Source organism: Balaenoptera acutorostrata, chromosome 1, assembly GCF_949987535.1.
Source record: "Balaenoptera acutorostrata chromosome 1, mBalAcu1.1, whole genome shotgun sequence".
Lineage (NCBI taxonomy): Eukaryota > Metazoa > Chordata > Mammalia > Artiodactyla > Balaenopteridae > Balaenoptera > Balaenoptera acutorostrata.
In genome coordinates, this window is record NC_080064.1 from 189,137,904 (window position 1) to 189,165,159 (window position 27,256).

A 27,256-nucleotide genomic window follows, 5' to 3' on the forward strand; every position below is an offset into this window, starting at 1 on the left:
CAGGCATATATATCTCTCTCCAAAGTTCCTATAGTTGTCTAAAATCCACCCAGTAGTTCATCACAACGAATAACTTCATTGCTCCCCTTGTATTAATACTAATCCTATCACAGTTGTGTACCTTGTCATCCCACTCGAATGCCGCTGAACTGACAGCAGCAACCATGAACCTTGAATTCTCTACATTTGGATTGTACTTCCCACAGGGCCTATCAGAATCCAGAGCACTTAATAAACAGTAGTTTTGTGGTCTTTGATGAATGAGTGAATTAACATTACCTTAGGAAAAAAAATCCATACTGCAATTAATTCCCCTTTGTATTTAAGAACTCGTCCAAGAAAACAGTGTTTTCAATTTAACCCCGAGGGCCATACAAATCCCCAGAGATTTTTTCTACGTCTATATGTAACTGTACTTAAAAAAAAAAAAAAAAAAACTTAAAAAAAAAGTTTAAATTCTGAAGGAAATTTCTCAGAAATTAAGAATGGAGGCCAGCAGCGAGCGGGAGCTCTATGGAGGTGGTGACTGCAGCAGCGACTCTTTTGAGCTGAGAGTTTCAGGCCAGTCCCGACTCCTTCCTCCCCCTTCCCTCCCCCTCTTTTGTTTTCCGTTCCCCTCCCCCTCCCTTCCCTGACCCCGACGACCGGATCCTGAGGAGGCAGCTGCAGTGGCAGCTGCTGAGTTCTCGGTGAAGGTTTTTCATTTGTTCCATCCCCTTCCCTCCCACCCCATCCATTAATATTATTCTTTTGAAGAGTCTTCGTTGTCAAGCCGCCCAAGTGGAGAGTGCGATTGCAGAAGAGGGTGCTTCTCGTTTCAGTGCTTCTTCGGGCGGAGGAGGAAGTAGGGGGGCACCTCAGCACTATCCCAAGACTGCTGGCAACAGCGAGTTCCTGGGGAGAACTCCAGGGCAAAACGCTCAGAAACGGATTCCTGCACGAAGCACTAGATGAGATTACAACTCCGCAGCAAACAACTCCGCAAATGAAAAAGAACGACATGATGCAATCTTCAGGAGAGTAAGAGGCGTACTAAATAAGCTTACTCCTGAGAGGTTTGACAAGCTATGCCTTGAGCTCCTCAATGTGGGTGTACAGTCTAAACTCATCCTTAAAGGGGTCATACTGCTGATTGTGGACAAAGCCCTAGAAGAGCCAAAGTATAGGTCACTGTATGTTCAGCTATGTCTGCGATCGGCAGAAGATGCACCAAACTTTGATGGCCCAGCAGCAGAGGGTCAGCCAGGACAGAAGCAAAGCACAACATTCAGACGCCTCCTCATTTCCAAATTACAAGATGAATTTGAAAACCGAACCGGAAATGTTGATGTCTATGATAAGCGTGAAAATCCCCTCCTCCCCGAGGAAGAGGAACAGAGAGCCATTGCTAAGATCAAGATGTTGGGGAACATCAAATTCACTGGAGAACCTGGAAAGCTTGATCTTATTCATGAATCTATCCTTCATAAGTGCATCAAAACACTTTTGGAAAAAAAGACGAGAGAGTCCAACTCAAAGATATGGGAGAGGATTTGGAGTGCCTCTGTCAGATAATGAGGACAGTGGGACCTAGGTTAGACCACGAACGAGCCAAGTCCTTAATGGATCAGTACTTGCCCGAATGTGCTCCCTGATGTTAAGTAAGGAATTGCCAGCAAGGATTCGTTTCCTGCTGCAGGATACCGTAGAGTTGAGAGAACACCACTGGGTTCCTCGCAAGGCTTTTCTTGACAATGGACCAAAGACGATCAATCAAATCCGTCAAGATGCAGTAAAAGATCTAGGAGTGTTTATTCCTGCTCCTATGGCTCAAGGGATGAGAAGTGACTTCTTTCATGCCACCCAGGATGAAAATGGATAGGGACCCACTTGGAGGACTTGCTGATATGTTTGGACAAATGCCAGGTAGCGTAATCGGTACTGGTCCAGGAGTTATCCAGGACAGATTTTCACCCACCATGGGGCGTCATCGTTCAAATCAACTCTTCAATGGCCATGGGGGACACATCATGCCTCCCACACAATCACAGTTTGGGGAGATGGGAGGCAAGTTTATGAAAAGCCAGGGGCTAAGCCAGCTCTCCCATAACCAGAGTCAGGGACTCTTATCCCAGCTGCAAGGACAGTCGAAGGGTATGCCACCTCTGTTTTCTAAGAAAGGACAGCTTAATGCAGATGAGATTAGCCTGAGGCCTGCTCAGTCTTTCCTAATGAATAAAAATCAAGTGCCACAGCTTCAGCCCCAGATAACTGTGATTACCCCTAGTGCACAACCACCACACACTCAGACACCACCTCTGGGACAGACACCTCAGCTTGCTCTCAAAACTAATCCACCACTTATTCAGGAAAGGCCTGCCAAGACCAGTAAAAAGCCACCACCACCTCAAAGGAAGAACTGCTTAAATTAACCGAAACTGTTGTAACCGAATAGATATAGTGGAAATGCAAACGAAGCTGTCAGTGGTGTAAGAGAGATGAGGTCTCCTAAACACTTTCTCCCCGCGATGTTAAGCAAAGTAATCATCCTGGCACTAGACAGAAGTGATGAAGATAAAGAAAAAGCAAGTTTTTTGATCAGTTTACTCAAACAGGAAGGGATGGCCACAAGTGACAACTTCATGCAGGCTTTCCTGAATGTATTGGACCAATGCCCCAAACTGGAGGTTGACATCCCCTTGGTGAAATCATATTTAGCACAGTTTTCAGCTCGTGCTATCATTTCGGAGCTGGTGAGCATTTCAGAACTAGCTCAACCACTGGAAAGTGGCACCCATTTTCCTCTCTTCTTACTTTGTCTTCAGCAATTAGCTAAATTACAAGCTCGAGAATGGTTAACAGAGCTTTTCCAACAAAGCAAGGTCAATATGCAGAAAATGCTCCCAGAAATTGACCAGAATAAGGACCGCATATTGGAGATCTTGGGAGGAAAGGGACTGAGTTTCTTATTCCCACTCCTCCAATTGGAGAAGGAACTGTTAAAGCAAATAAAGTTGGATCCATCTCCTCAAACCATATATAAGTGGATTAAAGATAACATCTCTCCCAAACTTCATGTAGATAAAGGATTTGTCAACATCTTAATGACTAGCTTCTTACAGTACGTTTCTAGTGAAGTAAACCCAGCCAGTGATGAAATAGATTCTTCCTCTGCTCCTTCCAAAGAACAGTTAGAGCAGGAAAAACAACTGCTTCTTTCCTTCAAGCCAGTAATGCAGAAATTCCTTCATGATCACGCTGATCTACAAGTCAGTGCCCTCTATGCTCTTCAGGTGCACTGCTACAATAGCAACTTCCCTAAAGGCATGTTACTCCGCTTTTTTGTTCAATTCTATGACATGGAGTCTATTGAAGAAGAAGCTTTCTTGGCTTGGAAAGAAGATATAACCCAAGAGTTTCCAGGGAAAGGCAAGGCTTTGTTCTAGGTGAATCAGTGGCTAACCTGCCTAGAAACTACTGAAGAAGAAGAATCAGAAGAAGCAGCTGACTAAAAGAACCAGCCAAAGCCTATAAATTGTGCAAAACATACTGTTGCTATGATGTAACTGCATTTGACCTAACCACCGCGAAAATTCATCTCGCTGTAATGTTTTCACGATATTTAAAGCAGAAGCATGTCAGTGAGGATTTCCTTCTGCATAAGGTTTTTTGTAGTGTAAAGTCTTAATCATAGTTCACCATCAAATATTTTAGGAGTATCTTTAATGTTTAGATAGTATATTAGCAGCATGCAATAATTACATCATAAGTTCTCAAGCAGAGGCAGTCTATTGCAAGGACCTTCTTTGCTGCCAGTTATCATAGGCTGTTTTAAGTTAGAAAACTGAATAGCAACACTGAATACTGTAGAAATGCACTTTGCTCAGTAATAGTTGAGTTGCTGCAATATTTGATTATCCATTTGGTTGTTACAGAAAAATTCTTAACTGTAATTGATGGTTGTTGCTGTAATAGTATATTGCCTGTATTTCTACCTCTAGTAATGGGCTTTATGTGCTAGATTTTAATATCCTTGAGCCTGGGCAAGTGCACAAGTCTTTTTAAAAGAAACAGGGTTTACTTGCACAAAACTGATCAGTTTTGAGAGATTGTAAATGCCCTTGAAGTGGTCTTTGTGGGTGTGAAACAAATGGTGAGAATTTGAATTGGTCCCTCTTATTATAGTATTGAAATTAAGTCTACTTAATTTATCAAGTCATGTTCATGCCCTGATTTTATATACTTGTATCTATCAATAAACATTGTGATACTTGGAAAAAAAAAAGAAGAATGGAGAAAAAACTCCAAGTTTTAAAGTGCCTCCTCTTTTTTCAAAACAGCATTCTCTCTATTCTTCAAAAAATAGGTCACTTGACCTGAAATAATCATAATAAGAATAACAAAAAATTTGAGACAATAAAGAATATCCTGTTATATCAAGTAATTGTAGTAGTCGTTCTTTATTACTTTGTACATAAATTTCCTGAAAACTCAAGGCTTTATAGCTTCACGTGTTCTGTTCTGTTTGCATCTGTACTCACCTCTGTTTTAGTGCAGAGCATATTTTCCGGGGGTAAATACTTCTTTGTATCTCAGACTCATTTATCTCCACATCAACTTACCTCATTGCAGATGAGAAAATGCAGAAGACTCCGGCTGAGGCCGTGCTCTGTCATGGTTTCTCGTTGCTAGGAACACACGGAAGCAACTCTAAGCTGCTGTGGATTCTCCTGTTAGTCTGTTAACTAAATATGGGTGAATTTTCTATGAGGAAAATATTACCAGTAAATGTTGTTTTGTTTTGTTTTTTAATTAGGGCCTGGTTAAGTTGTTAAAGGATTGACGGAATCAAATTATAACACAATTGATCTTCAAAATTTGGCTTCCGACACATCACAGATGTCCATCTAAACCAAATGTAATTCTCAAGCATGGTTTATGTCAAGAAAATAACTGCTTATTGAAGCTGCCATGAAGTGCATTCACCCACGCTTTTAACAATAACAAGTCTTACTGTTTTGACACCTTTTCAGGCCTAGTCCGGAGCTGGGGGTGGTGCCCAAGGGGGGTGTTCTGTGGTCTTGTGAAATCAGGAAACATTTAAAAATGCAACATAGCACAGATTTCAAAAAATACAGACATTTCCAGAGACATGACAATGTCATTTTGTATTGTGAAACTTCAAAAAGGGAATAGAGGGTTTCCTACTTCGAAAACTTACCTGGAGTGACTTAGGACAACTACAGAAGACACAGCCTAAGACACAAGCGTTCCATATGTATTTGCAAGTGATTTGAGAGGCAGCGTCATCACCATATGGATTGGAGGCAGACAGGCTGAATTCTTCCCCTACCTCGGTCAGGAATTAGCGGACAAGTAACTGGCAAGGCCTTGGACAAAGCATTTTTGTCCCCAGCCCTTAGTTTCCGATTTGTAAAGTGGAGATAGAGTCGAAAGATTATTGTGAAAATCAAATCAATAAATTCATAGTGAAATTGCTATATAAACTGAAAAGCACTATATGAATATGAGTACATATTCTATTTTTATTATAAGATTCCAATACATTTCCTTACAGATTCATAATACTTGCTTTTTCTAATTAGAAGTCCTGTTCTCTGAGTCTATATTAGTACAAAATAAAGCAATCTTCTATCTGATATAGTTGTCCAACTACAGGACCAGGTCATGCAAATAAATGACTATGTTTTAAAGTCCTTCTAATTTTCAAATTAAAAAAATGCTTTCAAATAGGGAATAAAAGTATAAATTTACTTGTGTTTTGAAGCAATAGAAAGATAAACCAAAAACTATTTTAAAATGGTTACTATGGGGCAAGAAACAGAAAAAGGAACTGAACGTCCAAATATATATTTACTAGGGAACCCTGTAAAAGCCTTATGTAATCAAAAAGTATAATTATTTCAGAAATAAAAAGCTAAGCAATTCCTAAAAATGAAAAAGAAAAGAATCTAATTGCATAACAAATTGTTGACATAAACACACAGAAAAGAATAATTAAAATGCAATATTTTTACAGTCCATCGCTAGTGAGATATATCCTAAGGATAAAAATTACCACAAATAAATCACAGGCTGCATTCAGTAGGTTTATTATTAAAGACATTGGTATTGTTATTTTGAAATTATTATATGTGTATGGTTTAGGATAAATCAAACGAGTAATTAGGTGTATGTCATGTCACCAAGATTTTCAATATAAGAAAATATGGAAAGAAAAGCATAAAAACAAATAAATTAATACACAGTAATCATACATTTGAAATAGAAATATCATTTTGGATACACAATTTTTTTCTTATTCTAAAATATACACATTCTCATTGTTATGGACTGAATGTTTGTTTCCCCCCAAAATTCATTTGTTGAAGCTCTAATTTATATTTAGAGGTGGAGCTTTTGGGAGGTAATTAGGTCACAAGAGAGAGCCCTCAAAAGAAGAGACAGGAGAGAAATGACCTCTTTCTCTTTCATGTGAGGTTACAGCAAGATGGTAGCTAGCTACAAGCCAGGAGGCGGGCTCGCACCAGACACCAAATCTGCTGGCACCTTGACCTTGGACTTCCCAGCCTCCAGGACTATGAGAAATAAATGTTGTTGTTTAAGCCATTCAGTCTATGGTATTTGTTATAGCAGCCTGAGCTGACAAAGACACCTACCTTCATTTATTTATCTTATTTTAAAAATACATATTATGTAAATACCTGTTCACTGAGCAGTTCCAGAAGCAAAAACAAATCAGTAGCAATGACCACTTCTGGGCCTTCGATTCTGGTCTCAGAACTTAATTTTCCTCCTTGTGAAACTGATTGATTCCAGGTCTGAGTGGAAAATATGTTGAATAGATCTCTGGCACCTTGTGCTGAAAAGCAAGAAAGCTATCAACGATTATAGATGTCAAAGAAAAGAGACAGAGGAAACAATTAGAGCCGCTCCCACTGGCTAATCTGTGGAACAGTTTGAGCATCAATGGAAATGACTGGAAAGGCCTGAAACAGATCTTATACATATATAAAATCATGAGTTAGTAATTATACAAAACAAATAGCACGTGTTCATTGGTTACCTTTGATAGTTACCAGAAGGTTCAAAAAATTGATTTAAAAAAGGGAAAGGATTATGCGTGATGTATTCTGTTGTTTCTGTGTAGAGTTTATTTCATGCTGTTTTTCCAGGGTAGCCGCTGCTTCAACTTAGGACAATTCATACGGTCACCAGGCTGCCAAAGCCCATCGTGGAAATAAAGCCATTGTTGAAGGCACTGTTGAGACTGATCACAGGTCAGCTTCTGCCTCTTCACCCCTGCCCCTTCTTCTCCCAAGAGCACTACCTAATAAATACCGTGGATGCTCATCTCCATCACAGGGTTTGCTTCCCAAGAGACCCAACCTGCTGCAAGCGATGACTGCCATGTGTTGTCTACGAATAAATACTAAGATAGGATTTTAGAGCTGAATCTCTTGTTCCTCAGTTGGCAATGAGAACCCCTTCACGGATGGCAAGTGGCGCTCAGATGGACTCTGGCACAAGGTGGCAGTGTAATTGCTAACATTTTCACCAGTTTGGCATACTGGTGGAAGGAAATGCATTAGCTGGTGCAGGGTGTCAGACATTTGAGAAACGGGGGAAACGGTAACAATAAGGAACAGAATTGGGTGAGCTTAAGTGATACTCTGGAAAAATGAAATAACTGAGAATTTCTTTTAAATTTTGCTTAACACACCATACTTAGGGATGCTTTCTGGAGAAAATAACTGGTTAGGAAAATGCATGATGGAATGATATCTGTCCGTATACGTCAACTAAAATACATTGTGTTGCACAATTCTTAATGTGATTTCTACTTTGTTTTTTTAAAATCTAGATAGTTCTGTATATAGATAATTTAAAAGTTTGGAAATACATATACAAAAAGTCCACAGTGATCATCTTTAAAGAGTAAGAGTAAAGAAATACTAACTCTATTTTACATATTTCTATGCCTTTTGATTTTTTATACTGAGTGTATATTAATGTTAAGTGGGATGAAGTATAAATATTCCTTTTTAAGGAATTTAATGTATATGTATATAAGTGTATATGTATACATATGCATATATATATGTATGTTTTAATATATATTCTTATTTAATGAGATTAAGTATAAATATTTCTTTAAAAAAAAAGAATACCATTGTTGGTTTTACAAGTTTTAGTAGTCTGTTCCTATCATCCTTTTCTCTCTATCAAAACAAATTTTTAATTCTGTACTAGGCTATGGATTTTTCAAAATTATGTTCCCTGACCATAAAGAACTTCAGTAAAATTAACCTTCATCTTTTATGGATTTAAAACAATCTTTACCTTAACTCCACTCAAGTAAGAGCATTTATTAAATTATTTTGTAGTGGACATTAAATTGAACTGGGCCTTGTGCTGTAAGGAAGCGTGTAAAAAGTCACAGGAGGCCAGCCCTAATGAGAATACTTGCATAAGCTACAAAAACATAGTTAAAAATAACCAGAGAGTTGAGGAAAGAAACTTAAAGGAACAAATTCCAAAAAGTGTTGAGCCCTTCCTGGTAGAGAAGTGAACCAAACTGCTTTCCTCCATGAAGGAATGCTGTAGAAAAAGGAGGAAACTACCATAGATTAGAGTAAGAAGAAACTACCCAAACTCTTAATTACCTCTCGGTGACCGTGTGAGGGCTGGCGTGATGAATTAGAATCCCCAGGGGCCCCAGCCTCAGGGCAAGTCTGCTCCCACCCGCCATTTCCCCACAGACCTTCCTGCACATGGACGTACAGCTGTGGACAGGGCAAGGCACATAGGGCCTTCCTAAGAGAAGCAGCCTGCTGAGGACTGGGGACCTGGCAAGAAAAGTCCATCTGAGGCACTTCAGGCTCTCAGTGGATGCAAGCAACCACTACTGAAGTTTGATGGTGAGGCAGGAAGAGGAAGAGAGATCTCCCAAGGGTCAGAAAACTAAGAGCGCGAATAAATAAATAAAGAGCCCTCTGAGCAATTAAAAATCTAGCAGCCGGGGCGCAGAAAGTAACTTGGCTATAAAGCGTACGACAGCCTTGAGATCTTGCTCAGATCCAAGTCCTATCAAAGGGAAAGTCCTGATCCAACCTTCAAAACATTTGAAGCCAGTGGTGATCGAAAACTTACTGAAGCTACAGCAGAGTAGAGACAGCTGACTTTAACCAGATTATACCGACTTAGCCGCCCAGTCTAGAGGCTTGACAGAAAAAAAGACGCTTGATTTGGGGAGGGGGGGTAGTAAATAATATTACTTCAGTCTTTACTGTTCTTTTACTCACAATCCCATCATAAAATCCAGAATTTTGAGACATCCTAAGTGAGAAGAAATGATCTGTTTAAAACAATACATAGTCAAGAGAAAGAAGCCCACAGATGGCATGTTGGAATTATCACAGAGACTTTAAAATATTACAATAAATGTTATAAAGAATCTAACGGAAATGGCATTCAACATATGAAAACAGATGATGAATTACAGCAAAAAGATGGAAACTATCAAAAAAGAAACACATATAAATGCTAGAAAGAAAAAAATGTAGTATCAGACATAAAAAGTTTATCCAATGGCTAACCAGAAAACTGGACACAACAGATTTTAAAAAGCCATTTGCTTGAATACAGATCAATTAAAATTATCCAAACTGATGCACAAAAAGGAAAAAAAAAAGAAGAAAAAGAACAGAATATCCAAGATCTATGTGGTGATACCAAACTTTCTGACATACATATAATTGAAGTTTCACAAGGAGAGAAGAGAGAGAATTGAACAACACAACAACAACAAAACAAACAAACAAAAATATAGAGAAGTAACTCATCAAGAAGAGATGATGGCCAAAAATTGATGAAAGACTGACCCACAGACTAAACATCTTAGCAAACTCTAAGCAGAATAATTCTGAAAACTCCCACCTACTCATGTCTTAGTCAAACTGTTGAAGACCAGAGAAAAAGAGTATACCTTAAAAGCACACAGAGAAAAGTTCCTGTTCTGGAAACCTAATGGTGGAGTGACCTGCGTGGGACTGATCCTCCTACAGATAACAATCATAAACTCAAAACAGACATTTTTATAAACAAAAATGTGAAGGCATCAGTGTGCAACAACAACAAAAAGCAGGCAGAAAACAGGTAAGGAGTCTACCTTAGAGAAAAAGGAAGCACACTGGGTGACATCCATGCTTATGGGCAAGCCACACAGCATGGCCAAAAGAAAAAGTAAAATAAAATCATCTATAGAACAGGAGGAAAACAGGGAGATGGTAAAGGAGGAAGAAGAGGAAAATGAAGAGGAAAAAGCAGACAAGTACAAGAAGAAGGAAGAAGAAATGTAGAAATAGCAAGTACACAGAATCAGGAATTAAAAAAATACTTCAGTTTTATCCTCTAAATTCTTAGGCATACACGCTTATCTCTCTGACTTTAAAAATTAGGATAAATCATTACTCTATATAATATTGATTCTATATGTTAATAATTACTCCTAATTGAGATTTCTGTTTTGAGTTTCTAAAGAAAGGTACAGATTACAATTTTTAAAGTACTATTTCATCCTCAGTCCAATAGAGGCCATCCCATATATTGAGTAAATTCCTATAACGTAAGTACACATATCATTCTTGCATACATTTGAAAATCAAATGAAATAATATCAGTATACATAAAAGATTTAAGCACCCAGTATATGTATGGGAAATGAATATGGGCCAGATGAGGACATGTTTATAGAAGTCAAAAAACTCAATATGGATTTACACACAAAGAGACACTATAACCTGATAAGTATCTGTAGGCTTCTAGTCCTGTGCTTACTGATGTAAGATTTTTTTTCTTAAATATTATATAAACATTTAAAAAATATTTATTGATTGCCTTATCTGTCCTAGCACTAAAAAAATATGTAAAAATATATATATTATATGGAGACAGACAATAAATAAAATATATAAAAATATACAATATGCTATATGTTGAAAAATACTAAGGAGAAGCATAAGGCAGGGAAAGTCTCTAGAAATTATGAGTGGGGGGGGGGGTGTCATTGCTTTAAATTAGGTGACCAGGGAGAGCTTCACTAAAAAGGTGGTGTGTGAGCAAAGCTCTGAAAGATGATGAAGGAAGCCTTGTAAATATCCAGGAGGAGGAACAGCATGAGTGGCATCTCTGAGCGGGGAGATGCCTCGTGGGTCTGAGAAAAAGCCAGGTGAGCAGCGTGCCTGGGAAAGAGAGTGAGAGGAGAGTAACAGGAGACACAGTCACAGAGGGAAGGAGGGCACAGGGGTGAGGGTCTGGCGAAGCCTTGAATAACGCTATCTTTACTCTTAGTGAGGTGAGAAGCCGTTGGAGGAGTGTGACCAGAGAAGTGAAATTATCTGTTTACGGTGGATGATTATTCCAGCTGGTGTGTCTCAGGGTCACTGCTGAAGGGGAGAGACCAGTTAGGAAGCTATAATTGCAGCAGGTGAGAGGCCATGGTGGCTTGGCCTGGGTGGTAGCAGTGAAGGTAGTGAGAGTGTTTGGATTCTTGACCCTATCATCAAATTGTTTACTGTCCACTTACGAGAAAAAGTCCAGACAATTTTAGTAATATTTTCTTAAAAAGAGGAAAATAGATCATTAGGAGCAAAGTGGTATTAATGAAGTTATAAATTTAAGAAGGATTTGGGAAAAAAGTAAATTAAACAAAGTGAGACACATGTGAATGACTAACAGTGTTTAACTAAAAATAATTGCGGATATTCATTGTGTTCACTTCATGCCAGGGACCAGGTAAAGTCCTTTGCTTGCATCATCTCCACCCCCCTAATCTCCACCACAAACCTACAAGTAAGTGGCTACTACTGCCCCATTCCTACATGAAGAAACCAAAGAAAGTCTGGAAAGGTTAAGGTGTCCAAGGGCCATAGCTGCGATTTCATTACGATCTGTCTCTTACCAGAGACCATGCTCTAAGCCAACACTATTCTGATTCCCTATATAAGGGAGGGATGGGAAGGACCTTCTGAACTGATGAATCCATGTGAGCGAAGGTTAGGAATTCACAGCGTTTGATGATGTCTGGGTGAGAATGACTGGTCTTGGGCAGAAAGTTCATGGTGGGGAACAGTAAGAACAACAGTGGAGACTGGAAAAGAAGTCCTTGCGAGCTGGGCAGCAAACCTGCAGTTCCATTCACAAGAGAATGAGGATCTACGATGAACATAGGAGAAAAGAGTAATTTACTGGGTGCAGGATGAGTTACAGGCAGGAGAGAGCTGGCAAGTAGAACAGCAAGAAACAAATGTGATAATTCACGTGAGGTAATAAGAGTTGGTAAAATAGGAATGGAAAGGAGAAGATACATCTCAGCAGCATTTCTCAGAAAGAACTTTTTTTTTTTCCAAAATCCAACATAGAATTTGGTTCTGAGTTATTTATAAAAAATATAGAATTTAGACTCCAGGCCAGGTCCACAATTAGTTGTATGAACTTGGACAAGTTATTTATCTGGAACATGTCTTCACCCATAAGTAAAGTTGTAGTAGATTATCTCTAATTTTTCTTCCTTCTCTACATTACTGTGATGAAGATTTGTTTACCTGTTTTTAAGCTCCAGCTTAGAACAATGTGAGAGGCTTTAGCATTTATTTCTTTAAAGGCATTAAGATTAAATTTCACCCACAGTGCATGGTACCATGTTTGGAACAGAGAGAAAATGCTCAAAATTATTTCCTGAATCGAAGTGAATTGAATCAAGAAATCATCAAAGAAAAAGAATGAATTCTAATCTCATGCCCATAACTGACAAAGCCTGAATACCAAAAAGAAAATGTTCAGAATTTGTCCCTATTCTTTACTGCCCTGCTCACTTTCTCAGCCAGGCCTGTTCCGAGCGTGGTCTCTGGACCAGAGCATCAGGATATGTGAGGGCTTGCTGTCCATGCAAATCTCGGTTGCCACTGCAGACGTCCTTACCCAGAAACTCAGAGGTGGCCCAAGAGTCTGTGTTGTTAACAACCTCACAGGTGATTCTTAGCAACACTGAAGTTTGAGAAGAACTGCTCTAAACTACCCTCAAAATCTATTTATTTAGTTATGGCCCAGAATGGGATCCTAGACTTAGAACCAGAGTTTTTGATTAAGATATTTTAAAATACAAAGGTTACTAAATAACTTATATATAATATGATCATGTGACATATAGACATAGCTGTATGCGTACGTGTGTATATAATCACTCCAGGCATTCTTCCAAACTGGAAGTCACCTCACAGCCCCAGGAAGCAAAGCTATACCTGTGATAATAGTTATTCCAGGGGCTTCCATATCTTCCCAGACACCCTTTACTATAAGAATGTCTCCAAGAAGCCAAAGACAGAAGTAGCTTTATCGGGAAGGCCTTGCTCATCATCTCTTTCTAAGCAAGCCATTATACAAAATGAAACAACATAAACAAGATTTGTTTGTTTGCTTGCTTGATTTTTCAACCAGGAAAGATGATCATTTAGAATGGTTTTGCTTCTCAGCTCTTTCTGTATCCTGCTATTCAGCATAATGAAGTAGAGAGAGTGTAAGCTTTGGGAGCTGACAGATATTGGTCCAAAACTTGCTTCTGCTTGTTTTAGCTGTGCAACCTCAGACAAGTTCCCTAATCTCTCTGAGCCCCAGTCCTCATCTGGAAATTAAATAAGACACTGTGATAACAGCACAGTGTTTGACACAAACGAAGTTTAAAACATATTTGTATTCCCTTCTTCCACTTCTAATTTGTCCATAATTTTTATTTCCAGACCCCTTTCCCAAACCCTAGAACTGACATAGAGAATAAGCTCCCCTCCACCCCAACCCCAATGGGATGCATTGAGGAAATATGATTTGGGGAAGTGTGTGCACAAATATCTCTAATGCTGATTTCCAGATGCTCTGACCCCACAACTACCCACAGAGAAAAGGAAGAGAAACCACCTCCCACAGCAGGGCTTTCCTCATTTCCAATGCTACAGAAGAGTGATCACAGTTTCCAGAGGAAGACTGTCAGTCTTGGAGGCTCTTGGCTACCAAGAGGGCATTTAATAGCCCCGTCAGCATGACAGGCCTTCGGCCTCACTCCCTATTACTTGTCTGTAACCTACCACTTTACTGTAAGTAAAATCTTATCTTTTACAAAGTAAAGAACAATCGTCTTCAACATTCCACATTCCTACTTTCTCGGCTTCCATTTTGTCTGAATGATAACAGAGGACACACAGGGAACAACTCTACTTCTTACTGGTTAGTCAACAAAGAGCCACTTACGATAACATTCACTCCAAACAGAACTCATCCATGTGCTATCTTGGGTCAGGATCCACTTTCTTACCTAAACCTGAGAAATCTGTCTTTTGGTGGCTCTATCTCAGAACACTTGGGAGTGGCATTGCTGATAACAAACATCGCCAGTGTATAGGAGGATGAACAGTTAGCCGCTGAAGTTCTATCCTCTTTTATCTCTTTGGCACTGTTTACATTAAAGTTCTAATTCTAAAGTCCTCCACTTTGTGCCTACATCAGGCTTGTAAAGTCAGGAATTATAGAAATTATAGGCATAAAAAAAATTAGTTCAAAAGCCTTGTGATAGCCATACCATGTGAGAAATACTCTTGTCTGAATAGTAAAATACTTCAGATCTTTAGTTCAGTTAATACATATCTTTGCAAAAAGAGAAAGAGGAGTGTGATGGGGGAGGGGATGGGCGTGGGGAGGGAGCAGTGTAGGATTTTGCATTGATTATGGGGCCTCCGTGGGCTAAAAAAACAATAGCGCATTTCATTTTAGGTTTAAGCTAAATGAAATACAAAAATAAAACCACATGCATTTCTCCTTTGGCATCACAGGCTCAAGGGTAGAGTATTATCAAATTAGATGCGCTCTGACTGCAAATTATTTAAAGTTACAGAACAGTTCTAAATTCTTGATGTTTATCCCTTCTAAATCTTAAGAATTCTTTCCGCATTATAGGACCAAACAAATAGAAACAGGCAATGAAGATGAGAGGCCTTTGGTTCTGAATTTACTCTGCTGCGTGTGGGGCGAGGTCAAATCCACTACAAGTGTGTGGTCTCACCGCTGCTTTCCTGACACCCTGCCTACCTGCAGGTGGGCAGGGAGCTCTCTCTCAGGCTAGCGCATGCCCTTCACCGTATGGAAGCAGGACCACCCACTCACATCAAACCAATTAACAACATCTCTGCTTGGCCCTTGCCTCCTCATTTCATCCTACAACCTGCCATCAATTCAAGTTTATTCATTATCATTCAACAGGAGGCCTTTTTTGTTTCTGAGAATTTTTCTTAATCACTAAAAATGAATTCTCTTAGGCTACAAGCTTACCAGGGCAAAGCAAAATATATGTTTTGTGATAGCAAAAACGGGCTAAATGGTACAGTTGTGGCCAATGTTACTTGAGTTAATTCTATCTGGCAACACTTCGGGCTCGATCAGCTTACAGAGATGTTTTCTTTTCTGCTCCAGGATTCCCAAAGACATTCCTGGTTTCAAAGAACAGAACAATTTATTATTTCAGTCTGTGTTAGTACTTGGAGACCAAAGAGATCTGTTATATTGCTCTTTATAGTCTGTTAGTAACCACCATGCCAAGATTCACGTTGCATTCTCTTTTTTATGATGACTTCTGCTGACACACAGTGAGTTAGGTTGATTCCGCTCAATGACTATAAAATAGCGACTGTATTACTTGACAAATAAGCTGTGCCCCCAGCTCAACTCTTGAAACTCAAAGGGGTATATGTCCTTAGATAGACAAATGCATAGATAGATACTTACGGATACATACATACAGATATATAGTATTTGTCTCTGCCATGGAAAGAACTCTTATTTTGTTGTTATTAACTCTTTCAATCATTAAGGTTGTGAATTCACCCAGTCAAATTTGCAAACATAATGGTTTTCTTTATTTAAGGCGGTCAAAAGGGAATGGGATTTATACTTATTAAGCACCTATTATGTACTTGGATTCATGCCAGGTGTTTCATATTTGTTCTATCATTTAAAATTTCACAGCCTTCTAAATCTCACCCTATAATTCAGAGTTGATGTATCACCAATACAGTTTTCATGGAGGAAAGGCACTCCAATCAACAGGGATGGTTGGAAGCATTTAAGTTCAGGATCGAAGAGACCAGGACACACATTCTGCCTCTACTATGTGTTCTTGAACGTCAAATCCTTGTTTTTTATTATAAACTGGGGAATAATAAAACTACCTCAGGATGTGTTTGTAAAGATTAAAGGAGACAATGCAAAAAAGCAGCTGGAAAGTAGGACCTCAACGTCGGTTTGCTTCTTCTTCCTCTCCTTCCTCTCTCTACAGGTTTCTCTCCTATCTCATACTCCACTTCTGTTGGCTTGTCAACTAAAAAAATCAGAAAATGGTAAAACTGAAAGCAGTCTTAGTGACCATCAAGTGACCTCATTCAACAAATGAACAGAATAAGGTCCAAAGTGTTTAGAGACATTGACACAGCTAAGTGGTGGCAAACTTAGTAAAACAAACAAACAAACAAAACCAAAAAACACCCAAATTTGATGCCATTTCTGTTATACCTAGCTGAGGTACATAGCTAAATTAAAGATGAGTCATGTGTTACTCACCCTCCATAGCCCCTCTCATTCTAAACTTAATTAAGAATTCTTAACCCTCCTACACTGTTAGTGGGAATGTAAATTGGTGCAGCCACTATGGAAAACAGTATGGAGGTTCCTCAAAAAACTAAAAATAGAATTACCATATGACCCAGCAATCCTACTCCTGGTCATATATCTGGACAAAACTATAATTCAAAAAGATCCTTACACCTCTATGTTGATAGCAACACTGTTCACAATAGCCAAGACATGGAAACAACCTAAATGTCCATTGACAGATGAATGGATAAAGAACATATGGTGTATATATATATATATACACACATACATATATATATATACAATGGAATATTACTCAGACATAAAAAAAGAATGAAATAATGCCATTTGCAGCAACATGGATGGACCTAGAGATTATCATACTAAGTGAAGTAAGTCAGACAGAGAAAGACAAATAACATATTATATCACTTAGAGGTGGAATCTAAAATATGATACAAATGAACTTATTTATGAAACAGAAACAGACTCACAGACAGAGAACAGACTTGTGGTTGTCAAGGGGGAGGAGTGTGGAGGAGGGAAGGAGTGGGAGTTTGGGATTAGCAGATGGAAACTATTATATACAGAATGGATAAACAACAAGGTCCTACTGTATAGCACAGGGAAATATACTCAATATCCTGTGAAATTGGAAAAGAATATGAAAAATAACATATATATGTATAACTGAATCACTTTGTTGTATAGTAGAAGTTAACACAACATTGTAAATCAACTATATTTCAATAAAATAAATTTTAAAAAAAGAATCCTTCAACCTCTGTGTGTAATGCAAACTGTGAATGTATAGTTCCATGTGCCTCAAAATGTATATAGTGACAGCCTACAAATATTATCCACATGCCCCACTTAACAGTTGCAGCTCCTGTTCAGATAATCATTGCTATGCAGAAATGCTGACTCACTATTGCTGGATATTTTTCAAGAATAGACAGACATCTGAATATTGATGTATCAATAGAATTTTTTTCTATTTTTTTAAGCATTAAGAAGGCCAAACAAACCACCAGTTTTGTCTTCTAGAATAATGGGTAAAGCGAAGAAACAAGGATTCAACGATCTAAGACCATCCATACAAGGTCAGCACTCGGTAAAGGAATTAGGGGAGAATAGACAACTCTTTTTCCTCCTACTTGCTGTTTCCACTGCCTTTCATTTTAAATTGGGTAAAAAGTGAGCTTTCATGAGCTTGTTCTATCATACTTCCTCTGCATTCTTTGAAGACCACAGCTCACAGATAAGCCCTTAGCAAACAGTTGTCAAGTGATGCACTGGTTGTGGGACTGGTACTAATTTCCTTCACCTCCCATATACACTTCCTTGATTGCTTCATTCTTTCTCCAAACATTCATCCAATAAACATTCGCTGAGCACCCACAACCTTTCAGGCCCCGTGCTGGAGGTGACGAAGAAATAGATAAGAAACAGCTCTACCTTCAAAGAACTCCAAGTCTAGAGGAGGACATGGATACAGAATCGAGTAACTCTTTTTGATGGTATATAAAAGTTATATCGGGGATGATTCCCTTTCAAGTGGCATTTACTTTACTTCCCACCACATCTCACATGGCCACAGAAGAGCTCAGAAGCTTAAAAAAAAAAGAGCAGCTGTCAGTAATGATCAACACAACGGTGAGACGTGGTGTATGAGAACGGATATAGGTGGTTTTATAAGGACCATGTGATTGTGTGGGACACGCATGTTGAACAGAGACTGCAGACACCTAGCTCCACACTTCCTTTTGCAGACTGTGGTGTCAGTGAGCCATGCGTGTAAGGCTTTGTTTCCGGAATAGGAAGACTGATTAACCTGTGAAGTTCTGTATTACTCATCTCAGCAATCATTTGCTTTTCCCGATGCAACACATAAAACTTGTACAAGACACAGCAAAGGAACTTAGTTAGGTCACCCACATTAATGTAGGACATGTTTCTATTGACAAGCCGTGGGGACACTATCTGTTAAAATGTATAACAAAGCCAAAAGATGCTGGGCTTAAACAAACAGCATCTCTGAGAATCTCAGATCGAAACTTATAATTGTATGACAGTTTGGGGGTAAACGATTCAGCAATTTTTATTTAAATTAAGCTACCCAAAACTATTCTAGATGAAATTATATTCTGGATACCTATTATTTGCATAGTACTCTTATAGATACTGTAGAGAGAAGAAGATATTCAAAATATGCTTCTAATCCTCAAGGAATTTGCAATCCAGTTGGTGGAGGAAGTTTTAGGCACATGAAAAAAAGAAGTAGCAAAACCAGGCACACGCAATACATTTCCAAATGACTGATGTTGATAATCAGAGATATGTATAGAGTTAAATAACCATAATTATGAGTTAGAGCAATCTAGAAAGAAATCGTACTTGATGTGAGCTTTGGAAAAGAGAACCAGTCGGATAAAACAGAAGAATAAGAGAAAGAGGAATAAGAATAGGGGGGAAAGGAGAGTGGATCAAAGGCAGAGGAGTGGGAAAGTGGGAAAGCTTTAGGGAAGTTTAGGAAACAGGATTGGACTTGGCTGAGGCAGGAGAAGAATAAGAACTAGGGCTGAGAATCAGGAGGAAATCAGACTAGCGAGAACATGAATGCAAAGCCAAGGAGTTCAGACTTCCTTCCACAGGTACTGCTGAGCCACTGAATACTTCTCATCAGCAGAATGATGTGATAAACCTGGACACTGTGTGCAGGAGAAAGAGCAGGAATTAGAGGTAGGACCAAGTATGTGGGGAGAGATGAGAGGTTCCCATGATGCTAATCATTTGGCATTTCTTCAGATGAATATATTCTCTAAATAGCTTGTTCAGTATCTATTTAGTAAGGTGTGAAGGAATGTTCTATAGGCCTAGATTATATGCCACTTTATATTTAAACTAGTTGTATTATGGCAACTGAATATAACATTGTCACTCTTTTGGAACTTTCTGGTTTTCAAGTTAAAAATTGTTTCTCACTTTTCAGAATTCAGGCTTTCCCTCTTTCCCCCCTCCCTGTGATTCCTTGTAACATTCAAATTCTTGGCATGGGTTTAAAATGTAGATCATGAAGCCCACCATTTACCCCAGAAAATAGTGCTATACAGTGCATTATTCATTTTCAGAATTTCAGGGCATTGAACTGCCTACCCAGAGGAACTCTCAGCTGGCTGGTTTCAAGCTTGATGGTGTGGCCTTCTTTGCACTGTGCAACTTCCTATGCACGTGTCATCTATATACTAAACCCAGGTGGGTCAGTATCAGTGAGGATATGAGTTTGTTCAGTTTTCATTCTTGGCCATTGCCTCTTCCGGCAGGAGTAAGACCAAGATTCATCTGGCCGATTATGAAAATGACATAACTGGAGAACTGAGTGACATGGCATTCATTCTGATGTATCATATAGATATTATAACATCACACAGACAGGGAGCCCAGACAGCTGCAGGGCTAGCACATCTCATTCCCTGAACGTGATTAGGACCAATTGAGCTTTCCCTCTTAACTATTCAGTTCAATGAAGTCGGTTTGACAGCTCTAGGATGGCTGCCACCCACTTGGGCAGAAACCAGGTGGAGCCATGCTCTAAGGTTCAGATTTGCATGATCACAGAGCCTAGGTCACCCAAGGGTAAGGTTAAATTTGACTATATCTCACCTTCCCCGATCTGGTCCTGAACTTGATAAGGTGGCTCTGGGGTTACCTCTTCAGCTCTTACTCATATCTGCTAAAAAAAAACACAGGTGGGCAGCAGAATAGTCTTTCTTGGATTCGGTAGTAAATCACATGACTTTATCTACCATATAACCTTATTGGACTGTAAAATTCTTTAACACTGAACCAACTGAGAGAAATGAAATCCATAAGTAATGAGGCACCATAATTCATAGTATCGATCTGTAGTCTTTTTTTTAACGTAGCCTACTTTAGTAGATCAGACACCGAAAGACCCCTACTCATTTCCTCATGCCCACGCCAAATAAAATATTCCATCCCCCCCAAAAATTTATGGAACAAAACTCTAAACAGAAAGATGAATAGGGGCTTTGGTAACACTGTGTTTTATTAAATCTTTTAATCAAGAGTTCTTGAGACCAAAAAATATACAGAAATTACCATAATTAGAAACTTTAGATCTCTAAGAGACCTTCATAAGTGATCAATAAAACTACCCTAAGTTTCAAAACTGATCATACTGTATGAGTAGAACATTGTGATAAGCAAGTTGACGGTTGTTAACCATTCCGTATGAGTGAGGTTCTGTCAGTTGTGGAGAAAGAATTGGTGGTTTTGTTCACACACACACCAAAGATGAGTGTAAGAAAACCCCCACCACCACTGAAAGTATAGACCTCGCCAAGAAAGTATGAATTCTCTCTGAACATGTCCTGTCATCCTGCTATATGTTTCAATCCAAAGCTTAGACTCTGTCCACATAATCCTATATAGGAGAAGGGAAGCCATTTCTCCCTAAAAAGAGCCTTCCTCAACAGCTGCTATCGGGGGGTTGACAGAGCACCACACTATGCGGCCCAGTGTCAGCAGAACCAAAATACAGTCTGAAATCAACAAGAAAAAGATACACATTATGAACTTTTCCAAGACATAGTTCCGGAAATGTGGAGTTTGTGAGTTACTAATCATGGGATCCTTTCCTTAATTCTAAAGACACAGACAAAGCTGCTGTAGCGGTTTGATTACCTCATGTATACAATGTCCTTTAGAAGAACACATGCTAGACCCGGGGTGAGAAGATGGGCAGACACTGCCACTGATCACCTATGGCATCTTGAAATAGACAGTTTTCTAGATCTCAGCTTTCCCATCTGCACATTAAGGGTGACTTGTAGATGGGTCTTTACAAAAAATTGACTATTGAAATAGGCGCTACAACAGAATAAGGGCTGCATGGGGGAAAGGTCTACTCCAAGTGCTTCAAGAAGTTAGGGACAGGCTCTGAGGAAGTGACGTTTAAGTCATAATTTGAAAGATAGGAAAGAGTGAATCCAGCAAGTGGACGTGGAGTAGGGAAGTGAGTTAACTGTGAAAGGGTGACTTTGCACGAAGGAACGTTTTGAACTTTACCACCAAAGTAGCAACACTCGACAGCACGCCAACCAAGAGAGCCAGTACGTATTACAGAAAACATTACATCACACCTCTTAATTTTCTTTGCTTTTTCCACCACTTATTCCCTGTGCATCAATAATCCCTCCATATGTGTTATTTGAGCTCTTACTACTGACTCAAGTGTTTTTCAAAGTATAATCATGATCCCCAGAGAGAACTGGCTTAGAAAAAGTACGTTCTGGGGCTCCACCCTGGAATGACTAAACTGCAGTATCTGGGGGAGAGGCCCCGGAATATGCATCTGTAACAACCATGTCAGGTGACCTCGGTGGGCTGGGCACTAAGCTAGGTGTTGCACACAACATCAGAACACACGCTCGTGTTCCCTGACCACAAGGACCTCACAATACAGTCTAGGCAACAGGGCACATGTAACTGAAAATATACTTAACACAGTATCTTGTTAGGATACAGGATGTAACCCACCAGTGGCTGAGGAAGGAGTTCAGGTGTTGGAGATCAAGGGAAATATCAGCTTCTGCAGTAACTAGATGCCTTTTCATGGTACACCCTGTAAAGCAGAAGTGAGGCTAAAACCCTATGAATTATATGGGATTCATGAAGGAGCATTAGTCAGGACGCGTGGCTCAGAGACCGAGCGACATTATAGATGTTCTAATCAGTATCAGGGGAACATGTGTGCAGTAGAGGCTGGCCTGACAACTTCAACATCAGACTACCTGGGAAACACAGATGAAAAGCACAAATGAATAGGGCACAGGAGCGCTGGGACTGCACCCCAAACCCCACTGGAAAAGCTGATCCAGGAAAAGTGATCTGAGTCACTAGGAACTCATAATCTGGGAATTCCACCCACCTCTTCAGGCTTGCTCTTGTTCACTTATAAAATCAGAACTGCCCACCCCTGAGGTAGTTGTGGTCTTAGAAAGGAGAAATGCTATACATACTGCAGCAGAAAGGTTTTGGCTCAGGATCAAACCACATCCGTAAGTAACTACGGTTATCCATCCCTGCTTCCTAAATTGATGCTTAGATTGAGATACTTTACTAAGAAGATTTTTTACCTGGATGCTGCATCCTTCTTTCTTATGTTAATCTCCAAGGTCAGTTTGGACTTGATTTGGACTGGATTTTCTGATCACCTAGACCTGCAATGCCCTTTACTCTTTCCTACATTAATTAATCTTGCTGGACTTGACTTCAGGCCTTCAAATAATATCACCTTTCTGATGTTACATTACAAGGGTAATCAATCCTGGCACAAGAGATGTTTACAAGCAAGTACAGAAACGAAGGAGGGACAACCTGTCCCACTGCTTCCCCTTCTTCTCCATCTCTCTCCTCTCAGTTCTCTAAGTATCTTGATGGCCCAGGATTTTGAGAAGCTTTCCTAGGGTATGTCTCCAACTGTCCCTGTGCTGGTGATCATTCAAGTAAGCTTCTGGATACATATACTACTAGCAACTCCCATCACTAGCAGCATGTGTCCAATTCCGAAGCGTATGGGTGAATAATTGAATACAAAGAGATTTGACATTCCACTGTGGAAAGGTCTTCAACAAGTGGTTTATTAGTTTATGGAGGTGTATGACACACAATCACAAAAGTCATCACTTTTATGATTTTATGCCTTTGCTTATGCATCTCCAAAAGTCAGGAATGTCATGATCCTTCATCCTAATCTGTTAAGGCCCCGCAGAAAACCTACCTCTGTGATCTTTTCAAAGGATCACTACCTGCCTCTGCCTCTGGTTCATAACAGTGTGTTCAGAGCTGTGCTTATCGGACTATACGCTGCTTGGTTGTAGATGTGTCTATCTAGCTCCTAGGTGGTCAGCATGTCAGACGTGGGCTTTGGATTCAGAAAGTCAGGGCTCTATCATTTACTTCCTGTGGGCCTTTAATAAAATAACTTAAACATGCTTGGTATTGGAATTTTCTTCTATATAATGTCATCAGTAATATCTATGTAATGGGATAGTTGGGAAAATTAAGTGAGAAAATTAATAAAGAGGTCTCACAGTGCTAAGTACAGATTAAGTGCTCAAAATGTCAGCTTGAGTTGATTAAATCAGAACGACCAGTGTGCTCGTGCCCACAGTGGTGGCTGTTTTTTTTTTTTGTCACATACTGAAAAGAGTTTTCATTTCTCAAAAATTCCAGTCAAGAAAAAAAAGAATAGTTTTTTTCTGCCTTCAGTGCCCTGAAAGTTCCCAGACAGAAATATAACATGAACTATAAACCCCAAAATCCACAAAGTTCTACCAACTACCACCTAAAACACAGAATTTTCCCAATTCCTCCTCATTTGGTGTTCCAGGCAATTAATGAGAAGGTGCTGGTAAAAATAGTGCTTTCCCTTAAAACAAACTCATTGACCTTTTGCCCTTTCTAAAGGTGTTTCCCTATTCAACATTTGAAGAACTGTAATGTTTCATTTTTCCCACCGAATAACCAGTGACCACATAAGCAAGCTACTGACTGAAATACTGGGAAAGAAGAGTAGGGTAAATGAACCTTCTCTGGGAACTACTACTTACATCACCGACCAACCCGGCACACTTTTGATACACTTAGAGACTAATCTATCCCTACTGGAGAAATTGGTACTCCTGAAACATTAAGATACCAAGGAATAAGCACACAGTTGGATTAATATTGGCAAGTGGTCATAATAGGAAATTGGAAGTAGAACACTATTCGGACATTAGTAGGGACAGATAAATTGAATTTGCTTTTCAAAAGTTACCTTACGATTTCTAACACACAGACCCCCAGAGGGTGGGCAGTAAAATATGTTTGAAAGTGTGACCGTGGATAAACAGTCTAAAATCTGAATTTTGAGCAATGGTGTGAGAGCAAGAAGCCCTCAGGTTTAGTTAATAAAGAAAAAAAAGGGCTTCCTCTGAAGAATTAATCATTGCCACTTAGGTGACCATAGCATTTTGACTACTGAGAAAGACAGGGAAGTATTAGCATACAATGGAGAACTGGGATGAAAAAAGAAAAGGATCTTTTAGTAACTTAAACATATTACCACATCTTGTTAATTATCGTCTAAGCACCTTCATATTTCAAATTCCAGGGGTTAATTATCATACCCCTCTTACTTGTTCTTTTTTTTTTTTTTAACTTTTATTTATTTATTTATTTTATTATTAGTTTTAAAAAATTTTTGGCTGTGTTGGGTCTTCGTTGCTGTGCAGGGGCTTTTCTCTAGTTGTGGTGAGCGGGGGCTACTCTTCGTTGCGGTGTGCGGGCTTCTCATTGCGGTGGCTTCTCTTGTTGCGGAGCACGGGCTCTAGGCGCGCAGGCTTCAGTAGTTGTGGCATGCTGGCTCAACAGTTGTGGCTCCCGGGCTCTACAGCCCAGGCTCAGTAGTTGTGGCGCATGGGCTTAGCTGCTCCACGACATGTGGGATCTTCCTGGACCAGGGCTCGAACCCGTGTCGCCTGATTCTTAACCACTGCGCCACCAGGGAAGTCTCTCTTGTTCTATCAGCTGCATTTAACACATATAGGCCTCCACCTTTGAAAAGCATTTTCTTTCTTCACTTGTTCAAAGAGCTATCCCTCTTCAGTCCTTCTCCCCACTCCTATTCCCTGATTCTTCACTGGACCATCCCCTTCTTCCTTCTTCTCCTTCTTCTCAGTTTCTCGACATTGAGGTTCTTCTCTGGCTGCACTTACAGCACAGGTGTTCTCACCACGTCCCATCTCTGCGCTGGTGTCCTCCAGGTTTCTAGCTATAGCCCTCTCCTCTCTCCTAAAAGCCAGGCTACTGTATCCAGCTGTGTTCAACATCTCCTAATGGGCTTTGCAGATGTAACACTTATCAAACTGAACTCCTGCTTCCCACCCACCCACCTATCCAATCCTATTCCTCTTCCCAAGTCTCCCCCATGTCACTTAGTGCCATTATCATTCATCTATTGCTCAGCTCCAAAGCCTGAAAGCTTCTTTGATCCTCTCTTTCTCTCACATCCTACATCAACTCCTTCAGCAGATCCTGGCCACTCTTTGTCCAGATTTTATTGTGAATCTGGACGCTTCCTATGACCTCCGCTTTGTCTAGTGCCCTAGTTCTGGACCAAGCACCATCAGATTTTCCCTAGATTCCTATACAGTCTCCTATCTGATCTCTCTGCTTCCATTTTTATATGCCTTTCTCACCTAAGTCTATTTTCTAGAGCAAACAGGGATTTTTTTTTTAATGTAAATACAATCCCATCATTTTCTTCCTTGGAAACATCTAGTGACTTCCCATATCACTAAGGATAAAACCCAAACTCTTTAGGTTGGTCTACAAGGTCTTCCACTATCTAGGAGCAGTAATACTTTAACCCTACCACTACCTCCATCACCACCCATGACGTCATAGTCTCCCACCACAGAACCTTGGACCTGCTGTTCTTTCTCTCCAGATGCACTTCCCCAAGATAGTCCCATGACTTGTATCCTGACTTCTTTCAGGTCTCTGTTCAACCACAACATTCCCCTAAAGACTCTCCCTGACACCTGTTCCTTACTCTCTATATTATCCTCTACTTCTTTTTCTCTCATGGCTCATGTATCACTACCAGGCATGACATCATTTATTCATCTATTTGCTTACTGTCTGCCCCATCACTACCTTAGAATGTTAAGTCCCAGGAGGGCAGGGCTGTATCTGTTTTGATCTCTGTTCTACTTCCAGGGTCTAGAACAATTCCCAAAACATAATGGGAACTAATAAATTGTTTTTAAATAAAATTAATTACTAATTGAATATATGTAAGCTATTTATTTCATAAGCTACAAGTGGCTCATATTATGGGTGTAGTCAATCTTAATGAATTCTCTTGATTTTATAAAGTTCCCAGTTGAATCCCTATGAGCCCGGCTGGCAATAATAGACAAAGTTCGGCATCCTTTTCTGTTTGTATGAGCAAGATGTCACTTATACACAAATGCAAGTGTTACTTACATTAGCAGCAACCGAACCCGGACACTAACCAGTTCCCAGTGAACTGAAAAGTAATATAATATTATCGATAAACCTGAAGGCACATAGAGTCAAGGAGCTTAAGGCACCAAACATATACAAAGAAACCACACAAAGGAAAAGCAAATGATGAGTCTTCACACATGTGGTAATCAACCTGAGATCACAAAACCATGGGAGGAAAAGATCAAGGTCAAACCATTTAATTCACCTCCACATGATCAACCTACAGAGTTTCCACAGAAAACGGAGAACCTTCTAGGGCCATTTACTATTGTCTGTTCTCCAGAGTTTTCAGAAGAGAGTATGAGGTCTACCCACAAAATCCTTCAGGGAATAGGCCCAAGAAGAAACATCCTGGGGGACTCACTGAATGATGACATGATGAATCCAGGCCTCCACACACACCTTAAATGGAGTACAGGTGTCCCAAGGGGAGTTACTCATGAATACCAAGTTAAGCCTTCTTAGAGATTCCAGGAAC

At 39.7% G+C, this 27,256-nt stretch overlaps 1 pseudogene; it reads left to right on the forward strand.

Annotated features, from left to right (window-relative positions):
- The first annotated feature begins 485 nt into the window (after positions 1-485).
- On the forward strand, positions 486-3,491 carry LOC103016657 (eukaryotic translation initiation factor 4 gamma 2-like; annotated as a pseudogene).
- The last annotated feature ends 23,765 nt before the right edge of the window (positions 3,492-27,256 follow it).